The 11,576-nt window shown below is 42.5% G+C and overlaps 1 pseudogene across 1 annotated transcript; it reads left to right on the forward strand.

Annotated features, from left to right (window-relative positions):
• Positions 1-330: 330 nt before the first annotated feature.
• LOC105515031 lies at positions 331-1,238 on the forward strand (annotated as a pseudogene). The gene has a single exon (XR_001002254.1). The product of XR_001002254.1 is annotated as a centromere protein V pseudogene (transcript).
• Positions 1,239-11,576: the final 10,338 nt, after the last annotated feature.

An 11,576-nucleotide genomic window follows, 5' to 3' on the forward strand; every position in this document is an offset into this window, starting at 1 on the left:
TTTCACCCCCCAAGGTTTTATGCATGACTCTGCTTCTTCTATAGTAGGTGAATAATTCTTTTTTCTTAAGCTGACCTACCTGCTGCTGCATGCTAACTACAAGGTCTACAGTATTTTCAGTGGTTCAATATGTTAAGGTTAGGCTGATGATTTGAATCAACAATAGAAATTAACATTTAGGAGAAGGGGCAACTGATAGGCTCAGTCAGAATTTCAAGACAGCAAAGGCTGTTGTGATAGGGTCAAGGGAAGGGTCTCTTTACATCGCATTCAACAAGGGGCCAATCCTACTGGCGCAGGCAAGGAGGCTGCTCAGCGACTGACGGGGAAATGGGGGTAGCGGGCTGGGCACGCGCTCGGGAGTCTGCGGGCGCCATGGGCAGAGTGAGGAACCGCGCCACTGCTCAGCGGCGGAGGCGAAAGCGGCCCGGGGATCCTCCCGCCGCCTGCGCGGCCATCGCGGTCATGGGCGCCAGCCGCGCGCAGTGCCCCCGGGTCCAAGTCGGGGTCGGGAGCCACGCGGCGGCCAAGAGGTGGCTGGGAAGGTTGCGGCGGAAGCGCCGGTGGCGGCGGGTCAGGGAGGCGGGCCCCAGCAACCCGCTGCCCTCCACGCCACTCCCGGATCCGCCGGCGCCCGCCGAGTCCCCCGAGGAGCTGGACCTGGGCGCACAGCGGGAGCGCTGGGAGACGTTCAGGAAGCTGCGGGGCCTCAGCTGCGAGGGCGCCGCCAAGGTCCTGCTGGACACCTTCGAGTGCCTGGGCCTCGTGCATCACACCGGGGGCTGCCACTGCGGCGCGGTCCGCTTTGCGGTCTGGGCCCCGGCAGATCTGCGCGTGGTGGATTGCAGCTGCAGGCTGTGCAGGAAGAAGCAGCACCGCCACTTCCTCGTCCCGGCCTCGCGCTTCACTCTGCTCCAGGGCGCGGACAGCATCGTCACCTATCGGTCCGACACGCACCCGGCGCTGCACAGCTTCTGCAGCAGGTGCGGGGTGCAGAGTTTCCACGCAGCTGTCTCCGACCCCCGCGTGTACGGCGTCGCCCCGCACTGCCTGGACGAGGGCACCGTGCGCAGCGTGGTCATCGAGGATGTCGGCGGTGGCGACCCGGGAGAGGAGGCCGCCGAGGAGCCCAAGGCCATCCACAAGACGTCCTTCCAGTCAGCCCCTGCCTGTCCCCGCGAGCAGGAGCAGTGACTGGGGCCGCAAGCCCGCCTGAAACCGGCCCGGGCGGCCCTGCGGGGAGCGTCCGAGTACCTGCACAGATCACATGCTGTGAAAGAGGTGTTTCTGGCCTGGTCAAACCGTGGATTCCCTTCCAGTGTTTGCCCTTCCTCTCCACTAGTTTTCAGTGAACTCGCTTACGATCCAAATCTTGAATACACCTTTGTCTGTGTACGACGATAGTCTTGGAATCCCATAAGCAAGAATAGTGTCTCTGCTTTTTCAAAGCATCCATTTTATCTCTCGCTTTTACTGTTCTACCTACAGTTGTCACAAATCACCTGCAGATGATTCCTGTGTACTATACGTTCCTGGTGCTATTGTGAACAGGCTTGTTGTTTTCAGTGCTTTGCGTCTGGTGTGTAGGACGGCAACATACAGTTTGTAAACGTGCTAGGATGTCTTCCATTCATTATCGTGTGTGTGCGACGTGTGCGTTTTAGAGAGGCATTCACGTTTGCACTACTTAGACAGTCCAGTTATTTAGTGTTTTTTATATGATATGTTTTAAGATTCATTAGTATTACATACCTCATTGCTCTTATTAGACGAATGATGTTAGTGTTTTCCTCCGTTTTGTTTTAGAAACTGTCTCTGGGAAAGGAGATGGGAGACAGGAATGAGAAACGTCTGTGTGCTGTATGCCCTCTTTAATCTTTCTAAATACCTATCTTATACATGTGCAAGTATTCAGAAATCAGTAAATATTTAATAATAGAAAAGTATGTATTTCTATGCTGTATATTACAAAACCAGCTCTAATTTATATGTAACTCTTGATATCTGAAATTTTTATCAAACAATCAGTGGTGGGTTCAACGATACATATCAATATTATCATTTTATGGCTTCATAGAATTAAAAAATATGGATCTTTCATAATTTATGTAATCAACCTCCTCTGATGAATGTTTAGCTTTTTTCCAACTTTCAGTGCAATAATGATATTTCAAAGGTGCAAACTTCCAATAAATGTCTGCATTGTTCTACAACTTGAGTAAAAGTGCCTGGATACTCTTTCCGTATGTCTTTTATTTGCTGTCTGTCTCTCCTCTGTACATGTTTAATTGGATGTTGAATTGTTTAACTTGACTTACCTTTTCAACAAAGTGAAAAGAGATCAATTAAGTATGTGTTTCCACGTATATGAGAGATGACATGGCTGTGCCATCACACAGAGATGCTAACACCTTTCAATTCATACCTTTTCTTTTCCATCTTCCCTTACCCCTACCTTAAGGGAAGGTTTTTGTGACCTGGTTTCTCCAACATGTTGCTCTACTCCCCAAGATTCCTCCTTTGTTCTTTGGAATAGCTTGCCCCGGTCCTTCTTCACCTAGGGATTGAGTTGAGGTAGGGAAGGAGAGAGGAAGGGAGAGCATGAACATGCATATATGCCTTAGGTGGTTCAGTCATATTGGTGGTCAGAAAATACCAAATTGCACTGAGTTACACCTGTATTACACTCCATTGCATAGAACGGATCCAGAGCGATGGAAAAAATTGACTCAAGATGTCATGCTTCTACCATGTTGGTGTTTCTGTCCAAAGAAACGTGTATGTATAATTTCTTTTTCTGAGAATGACTTTTAAAGTGTGTTTTGATTATTTTTGCTTCTCTAAGCCATGTGCAAATCATTCGTCAGTTTGGTTGAAGACTCATGTTCAAGAGTGCCAGACCCCCTTTTTAACTTGGCATATAGTTTAAGCATGCTAGGCTGGTTTCTGTGTGTGAGAATCCAAGCAGAGGACTGCTGTGCTGGTGAGAAGGAATGGGAGTGGCGCTAAAACCTGAGGAAGAACAAGCTGTTGGGGAAGGGGATGACTGAGGAAGAACTGGAGAGAAAGAGAAGCAACCAGCAGCTTAGATCCAGCAAGGAATACAGGGGAAAGGAAGAGGTGTTTAAGGGAGTCTTTGGGGGATTTTTACCACAGGTTGCAGGAAGTCAGTGTTTTCCCCTGTATTTCCAAAGGGGACTTTAAAGTTAGTGTTACTTTATGTGTTAGCTGTCTTTTTTTCTATTGTACAAAAGTATATCTTACCCTTCAAAATTGTAAATGAGTGTTTGTGAGCCATTAGTGATTGTGGATGCTGACAGTGGCTTCAGGCATCTCTTAATTCGAGGAAAGAGCAAGGGCTTGGCATTTGAGCCTGGGCTGAAAACCCAACTCTTCTATACACTACTGTCCAGCTTTGTAAAATCTGTCAAAATACAAAAAATTAGCCAGGTGTGGTGGCGGGCCCCTGTAATCCCAGCTACTCAGGAGGCTGAGGCAGGAGAATTGCTTGAACCCAGGAGGTGGAGGTTGCAGTGAGCCGAGATCACGCCATTGCACTCCAGCCTGGGTGATAGAGCAAGACTCTGTCTCAAAAAAAAAAAAAAAAAAAGAAATCTGTAAAAGCCCACCCTCATCTTCATTGTGAGGATGAAATGAGGACGTGTGTATAATCTGCTGGCACAGTGGCTGATGCCCAGCAGGCACTCAAGAATTTGCTATGATGGTTGCTCTTAGGTGAGGACACTGTTAAATAGAACCAAGGGTCATGAATGCACTCAATCCTAGGATTTAGACTCTTTTATGGATATCTTCTCAGGTACTATTTTTTGGGGCACTTAAAGTGAGAGTTACATCAATCCAGTGACAAGGTAGAAGGAGTAATAGGAAGTGAGTCCGTAGGGTGCAGCACGATCTTTCTCCTCTTAACGGATTTATCAGACAACATCCACTGTTTCTTCCCCATCCACATTCATCCAAGCCGTGACAGGGGAATCGCCGTAGGTGAAACATCATCCTCTCCCACCTCATACCCTATTCTCTGCCTTGCCTTCCTCCACTTCATGCCTCCTGGCTGCCCAGCACTGTTTTCCATGCTAAGATAGAACAGTGAACAAAAAACACAGTCTCTAGGCCCTTATCACTTCCATTTAGTGAATAAGAAAGCCTGCAAACACAGTGTGACTAGGAAAAAGTGGGGTGCTGTGGGAGCACAGAAAAGAGGCCAGTTAATAAGTTTGTTCTTGGGCCAGTTAATAAACTTATTTGGACCTCAGTTTTAGTGTCCTCATCTCTAAAATTGTTATGATAATAACACTCATCTCCTAATTTTGTCCTCTCTCCAGGATGAGATACACAGGAACCTAAAGAGACCGGCCATGTTCTAGGTGAAACCATTAGCTCTCTGTCCTGTGTTCGTCACAAGTCAGCATGGAGGCGAATCATTATAGGACCCCCGGGAACCTGGTCTGCCCTGGGGTCATGGGTAAGGAAATGGGAGGTGGGCGCAGGGTTGGTGCCATTTCCATCTTCTCATCTGTATCTTCACATCTATCGAAAAGGCTTCTTTTATTTATTGGGTGTTCTGTACTATGAGGACTTACAATTACAGTGTTAGGTAACTGAAGTTAGTCCTCGCAGGCTACTCTATAGAAGGTGGTACCGGCAGTAGTATATCGCCCTCCAGTGGACATTATAAGTGATGGCACATTGTTGGATGATTTTACTTTAACACTTGAGAAATTCAAAGGCAGTGGGATGACGCTTGCTTCCTCAGAGTCTCTGGGAAAGAAGCCCAGTAGTTAGGATGCTTTCCTCTACAATAAGCATTCTAGGAATTACAACCAGGAAGAATAGAATCAAGAAGAGAAAAAGGCACTGTTTTTTTCTGTGTCCTCTTTATGAAATGGGACATCTCATAAAATCATTGCTCCCAAATTTTATTTCCAGTTTTCTGTTCCTGTGCTAAATAAAACCCTCTACTATTTAGAATATTAAGAATAGAACCTACATCAGTGAATTTCCAGTGTCTAGTCATGTCCGATCACGCAGCTTTGACTGTGATATTTGAATAAGAAATTGGCATGGATTCATTTTTTCTGACTGTTTTTTATCCCCATCCTATGAACTGAGCCCTCTAGCTGTCATAGTGTCTTTCCTCACACTTGTATGCCAGGTACTGAAGTAGGCTTCTGGATATAGAAATGAGTAAAGCATCCTTGATCTCAGTCCTTGTGGAGCTCATGGTGTGTTGAGGAAGATAACAAATCAAGAAACTACAACAAACAGTGATAGGTGCTCATAGCAGTAGGAGAATTCAAGATGTCCTGACGGTATATATCCAGATGGAGGCAAAGTATAGCCTTTCAAAAGAAGAGACACGCTATCTGAGATACAGCAAATAAATAGGAGTTAAGTGAAAAGCAGAACTAGAGTTTTCCAGAGAGTGGAATAATATATATGAGGTCTTAGAAACTGGAGAGAGTGTGACATACATGAGGATCAGGCTTCTATCCTGGCCCCAATATCAGATCATAAATTGTATTTGTTTAATTTCTGTTTTCTGTGAGATATTTGAAGGCAAGGACACTACCCAATTCTTTCTGAATCCCAAGTGCCCCGTACATCATTTGACATATCATTATCCAATAAATATCTGTGTATGCGTAAGCTAGGAATACTCACTGTTCACCAGTCACTGAAGTAGAACTTCTATTGGGGTTTTATAATATCCAGAATTATTTAGAAAGCACATAACTTAAAATATAGCTATTTCCTGCCAATGGTAGGAAATTCTGAAAAAATGTATTTAAAGTTTGAGTAAAAAGAAGTGGGGAAAACAATTAGCCAGTGATTTTGAAAGTTTTGAAACATTCATTGCACATACACATTAATATGTCCATGCATTAGTGTTTGAAAATGAATAAATAAAAATAACTCTATTGTAGTTATGTGCTTGAATGCCTGTTTATGTACATGCATGTACAAATGTATATCCTTGAATATGCATGGAATATGCATTGAAGTTTGTAAAGAAACACATTCTAAGTAAACTTTAGCTATATATTCTCACACATATGTACTCATAGAAATGGGCTAGCTCCTCCGCCCCTTCATCCCCTCCTCAATTTGCCTTTTCCCTCATGTCCCATTTTCTCTAACCATCCCTTCCGATGTCACTTGCAATGTCCACTGCTCTGGAACCAATAGTCAGTGCTGGGAGGCCAGGTCATTTGGTATGCATGGGATGCGGCAGGAGTTGAAGGTATTGGCCAGATATATACTGGTAAATACCTAGCAAGCATCTCTTCAAGTGTGGTTCTAACATGAATTTGGGGTTTTAACTTGTTTATGTTAACAAATAAGACTCATACAACAAAGAACCATATCAGAACTTCATTTATTCATCAAGAACTTCACTTATTCATCAACGACTCTAGTGACTTCTTGGGCAAACTGAACAATGGTCTTTAAATACAAAAATAATAGTTCCTCAATTTTGTATGCTATTCTATTCACAATGTAGTAGCCACAGACACAAAACACATTAAAGTTTAATCAGCATTATTAACATTTTCTACATCATTTCCTAAATTTTAGTCAATCAACATAACAACAAATGAAGGCCTGATTTCTGGGTGCTGTAAATTCCCCCACCACCAGGTTTACTCCAAGCTATCAATGTGAAATCACTGAATACACTGAATACACACACTGAATACACACTGAGATGAGACGAGCAGGGGCACACTATTCCACAACACTTCCACGGTACAGATGAAAAACACAAATCCCTTCAAGAAAGCAGATAATAGTAAAATGTAATAAGAGATATAGGAGCCCATTCATTTTGAGTATTTTATCTTTGTTGTTAAGATAATTTATCGTAAGTTCATATAATTTTATTTTTAATCATCAGCTCTAGCGAGTTGGTATGAGCTGCCTACAGCAGACTGCTGGCTTCTCCCCACAGATTCATGCAACCCTGAGACAAAACTGAACCAGTCCATCACAAAGATGACCCTACCTTCTACACTCCCCCTCCAAGTGACCCCCAGGACTAAAATTACAACCCAGTTTCCCTAACATTACCTTTCCTTTAAATCTCAAGTCCCTTGCCCTAAATGTAAAGTTCTAAGTTTCCAGGAATCCCTGGTTCCAACCAGTCACCATCATCTTTGGGTATGTTTTGCCAGGGCAGAAACTCTAGTATGCTTGGTGAACTGTTCTTCTCTATGGTCTTAATTAACCCTTTTCTCTGCAGGAGCAGTTCTTTGACTTCACGGCAAAAGAACGTTAAAGGAGCCCTTGGTAATAGTCTATTGCCTGGATTTGAATGGGGGAGGAAGGGGAAGAAGGAGGGAGGGTGGGAGAGGGAGAGAGAGAGAAGGAAGTAGGGAGAAAAGAAAGGAAGGAAGGAGAGAGAGAGAGAGAAAGGCTGGAAGTAGGCTGGATGTTACTATTCCTGACAACTGTAATATTAGTATTTCTGGGCTTGAAATTCTTTTTTATGCAAATTCTTCTGTCTTTCTGAGTGAGAACTGTACTTTTTAGTAAAAATTGTGTAACTGTAAGGATTACATTAGATAGTACATGTGAAATATTTAGAAAAGTAGCCCCAGGTATGTCTTAAGTACTGGAATCAGAGTGCCTAGGTTTGAATCATAACCTCTTCCTTTACTGGCTAGGTATTTCTAGGCAAGTTCATTACCCTCTGACTCTCAGGTTTCTTTATATGTAAATGGGGTATAAAACAGTATCTACCTTATAATGTTGTTGTATGCATTAAAATGGATGATGAAACATAGTCATCTCTCATCTTAGGATATCTTGAATTCCCCTACTGCTATGAGCACTGTCACCTGTCATCCTAACAATGATTATTTCTGACCCTAGTGGCTAGCAGCTTACCAATCTACTGTGTTGCTAGACTGCATGTTTCCAGGTGCTAGCTAGACCATCACATTGTTAGATCAATATTTAATCTACTCTAAGGATTTCTGTTTGTCATGTTTATATGGATCAGGTTGCATTTAATTATTTTCCACTCCCATTTTCTGACCATAAAAGTATAGATGAGTGATAATGCCTAATCTATACCAATAGCTCTATGCTAATCTTTGATGCTCACACAATGTACAAGGCTAATAATACTGTGCTTCTACTGTGTACAGGAGTCATTTCTCATTTTCCTGGTAACCCCAAAAGGTGGATTTTATTATCTCTAATTTACACAAGAGTAAATAAGCTCAGAGGAGTGCAAGATCATGTCCAGAGTCACAAAACGAGTAAGTAATGATCAAGGGTATTTATGAATCTAGATTCCATTCCCTTCACTGTAATTCAAATGGTCTTGAGTTCTACCAGTGTGAAAGGTCAAATCGCATTGTCTTCCAACAAGGCTATATGATCATTGAAGGCAAAGAATGATTTAGCATTCTCTTGTACCTCTGGTGCCCAATTTAATGTTAACCCCGTAATAAGTACGCATAAAATACCTGATGACTAGTTTACAAGGACTCGGTTTGTATTTAAAATTCAACATAATTTGACAAGGCTGAATCTGTAATGATATTACAGCTAGAGAAAGAATGTGTTACTCAGACATTCTCTCCATCAAAGTATTTTTCTGCTCTCAGAAGCTGTGTGAGTTGGTGAAAGAGACTTGAAGCAATGGCTATTTAATCAGATATTTGTTCCCAAAACTCAAGAATCTTCATACTGTTTTACTTATATAATCGTATATTTAATTCAAAAATATCACTTGCTATTAATTACATGCATAAGATAAATAAGAGCATGTTATGTTGTTTACTTTCATGCATTAAATTCATCTGCAATTTGCTAAACTCTTATCTCACGATAATTAATCCTCAAATACCATTGTTTAGTGAGCCTTGTTGCGCATTTGTTTATTTTCTGTCTCTTTGAACTAGAATACCAGCTTTCATAGAGCAGGGACATTTACTCAAGGAACAGTCTCAGTTTTCTTCACTGCTAAATCCACAGCACCTAGAGGGATAGCTAATCATATTAAGTGAATAATAACTACTTATTGCATGAGTAATCTAATCTATGAACCAGCCTTGGACACAAAGTCCATCCTAAACAGGGCTCCTTTCTGAATGCTGAGTACCAAGGAAAGTGGCCAAGGTAAGCTGCAGGGAGTCCCAGAGTCTAGTAAAGCCAATGCAACTAAGACTGCAGGCTTCTGGATTCAAGCAGATCTAGAGGCTTCTTCCTCTCTCACTTGCAAGTTGTGTAACATCAGCATTGCTTTAGAACCACTCTTAGCCTGCCACCTCCTCTGTATGGTTCTTATATAAAATTCACAAATGCGCTCTCATTCATTTACTCAAAAACCATTTATTGAATGTCCTCTATGTGCCTGGCACTGTCATGAGTGCTGGGAATAAAAAGAGGAATAAGGGAGGCTGAGGCAGGAGAATGGCGTAAACCCGGGAGGCGGAGCTTGCAGTGAGCTGAGATCCGGCCACTGCACTCCAGTCTGGGTGACAGAGCAAGGCTCCGCTTCAAAAAAAAAGAGGAATAAACAAGAATAAATACATTTCCTGGCCTCTGGAAGCTCACAGTTCAGTTAATAAGACCAACACGTTACCACTGTTTACAGCACAATGGGATTAGGGCTAAAATAGACATATTATGGCTTGCTATTGGCAGATATAGTAAGGAAAGCTTTTGTTGTTCACATTCCAGTCTTTCTGCCAATAAAGCCTTATACCTTTTAAAGGCCTGAGACCTGCCTCTTGAATTGTCTGTGGGTAAATTTTAATATGGCAGAGAGAGCGAGAAATTATTTCTGGTTCAGCTGTATCCAAGTGTAGCTCAAAAATTCAAATGGAAACAGACATGGCAAAAGTCACAATGGAGCAAAATATAACTTCCTCTGTGGAGATTCTCATTAAAGTTGGCATATGAGTAGTATTCATAGACCTCTAGGATGCAAGAAAGGATCTTCAAAATAAGCACCATCGCTTTAGAGCAGAAGCAGCTGAGGCCTGATTCAGCTCTGCACAAGAAAAATGTGCTGAGGCTGCTCTGGTTGGATGTGGTTCTGGAGTTTTTAAGGCACAGAGATGACTCAGACGGCATCCCTGTCCTCTGGGAGTTCACACTCTAACAGTCAGAAACACAGACAGATAATCTCAAGGAGTGCATATTTTTCTTTCCCAGCCTACCCTGAGAGATATTTATCAATCCCTACCTTCTCTGCTTTCTACAGATGAGCAAACAGGGTAGTTACTGAAACTACCTGTTCAGTAACTTGGGTGGTAGGTAATGGAGCAGGGATTTGCATCCATATTTATCTGTCTCCAAAGCCAGACCTCTATCCACTCACTATGACAACACTTCACGTATATTGTACTTTCTGATATATACTTGCCCTTCCTGATGAGACACCTGTGATGCTTCCACTAGGGTTCATGCCTAAAAAATCTCAGCACCCAGCAGAAAAGACCATCGCTGTAAAGTGCTAAGAAAGAGCTCAAAATTGCTGCTCTGAAACCAACAGGCTGGGGTCAACTATTTCACTTTATGGTGAGTCTGAAAGGAGAAGGAAGCATGATGGAAAGTGAAAGCAGAGCCTGGGGAAGTGCACCTTTAAGTTCCAAATGAAAACAGATGGCCTTGTTGTAGGTGTGAACTTGGAATAAACTGCACAGAGCATTGGAATCAGGCTGATCCAGTGATGAAAACTGACCACACTGCTATTTAGCTCTGTGTCCCTGACCAAGTTAAACTTTCGTACAGCTTGATCACACCCACGCACCCTCAGCCTGGTTTTTAGAGGCCTTCCTCTGTGTTTCCAGTGACTCATCTTCTCAGCCCTGTCAGTATTCTCATCAAAATGTTTGGCAATTACATTTCTGTATAACTTTCTGGCCACTAGACTAAAAGCACTTTGTAGCCTTGGCTTGGTTCTTCTCCGTGTCCAAAAAGCCCAGTCATGTTCAGTAAATGTTTATTGTGTGACCCACCCCTCAGTAAAGGATAGCTAGTATTCCACTACCACATTCAAACTTCATTTCAAGGCGGATTTGGGCCTTTCATTTGTACCCTGGGTTTATAACTCTCCAGACCTTCCACACCTAACATATTTGCCTCTTGATGAATCTTGGTCAACTCGTTATTATTGTATTCACTGCTCTGGCCTTAGGGTGAGAGCCCGTTAGATGATTTACTAAAACTTTCTCAAATACAAACTGTGATACACAATGAGTCTTTAATAAATACCTATTGGAAGAAAAAACTTGTTGAGTTAATACAAGACTACTAATTGTATTATTTTATGTCAGAGTTTAAATTCATAGATATCATTTTGACAGAATTAAATATGTGAATCCAATGACTGGTGAAACTGTCAACATAAGTGAACATTTTCACACTCACAAGGAGATGACTTTCCTGGTTTTCCTCATACTCCTGTGATAACTCCTTTTCAATCTATTTGAATTTTTCTTCTTCTTGGTAGTTGTCTTTTTGATGTGCCAGGCAAAGGCTTTTAATTCATCACTTACAGTCCCATTTTTATGTTCTGTGTATGCATCGGCTTTTAC

This window comes from Colobus angolensis, unplaced genomic scaffold (genome assembly GCF_000951035.1).
Source record: "Colobus angolensis palliatus isolate OR3802 unplaced genomic scaffold, Cang.pa_1.0 Scaffold252, whole genome shotgun sequence".
NCBI classification, from domain to species: domain Eukaryota; kingdom Metazoa; phylum Chordata; class Mammalia; order Primates; family Cercopithecidae; genus Colobus; species Colobus angolensis.